Below are 906 nucleotides of genomic sequence, written 5' to 3' on the forward strand. Positions count from 1 at the left end.
CACACACACACACACGCACACACAGAAGCATCTGGAAGACTCAGAAATTTTGCACATAGAGGGGAAGGGAAGGGAATAAATATTTATATAGTGCCTACTATGTAACCAGCACTGTGTTAAGTTTTGTTGTTGTTCAGTCATTTTTCAGTCATGTCTTACTCTTTCTGACACCATTTGGAGTTTTCTTGGCAGAGATACTGCCAGAGTACTTACCATTTCCTTCTCCAGCTCATTTTACAAAGTGAGTTACAGCTGAACAAACAGGGTTAAGTGACTTGCCCAGAGTCACACAGCTAGTAAGTGTCTGAGTTTGAGTCTTCCTGACTCCAGGCCCAGCACTCTATCCACTGCATCACCTAGCTGTCCCACTCTGTTAAGTACTTTTTACAAATATCTCATTTGATCTTCATAACAACTTTCCCTGTTAGGTGCTATTATTATCCCCAGAAAAAAGGATGAGCTTAAAAACCCCTGGGGCTAGGCTGGTGCCCAGTGTGATTCTGGGGATAGGATGGAGACTGAAGAGCTAAGGCAGTATTAGCCTCAGACATACGCGTTTATCACAGGTTTCTGGATGTTTCCACACAAGGCAGTGCCAGAGATTTGTATCCTTTCCCTCTTTACTTCCCCATTTATAAGGCCAGCACCATTCCTGCTTTGATCTGCTTTAGTGAGTAGATGAGGTTCATTTACAATTAGTACACTATTTGTGTGCATGTGAAGGTAATGCACAAGTGGTTCTAAAAGCAGAAACGAGTTGTTGTTTTTTAATGAATTAAACATTCCCAATGCTATTTTGTTTACACTGTAGTTTGCTTAGCAGTTTATTTTCTTTTTTTATTCTTTGTATTTTTTCAATTAACAAGCATTCATTTTCTCCCCCCCATTAAAAGAAGAAAAAAAAAA

At 39.7% G+C, this 906-nt stretch overlaps 1 protein-coding gene across 5 annotated transcripts in view; it reads right to left on the reverse strand.

Annotated features, from left to right (window-relative positions):
* Positions 1-906, reverse strand: part of OSMR (oncostatin M receptor) — a 75,744-nt gene that overhangs the window by 5,977 nt on the left and 68,861 nt on the right. The window lies entirely within an intron of this gene.

The sequence above is a fragment of the Vombatus ursinus genome, unplaced genomic scaffold (assembly GCF_900497805.2).
Source record: "Vombatus ursinus unplaced genomic scaffold, bare-nosed wombat genome assembly UNPS02014772.1, whole genome shotgun sequence".
Taxonomy (NCBI): Eukaryota; Metazoa; Chordata; class Mammalia; order Diprotodontia; family Vombatidae; genus Vombatus; species Vombatus ursinus.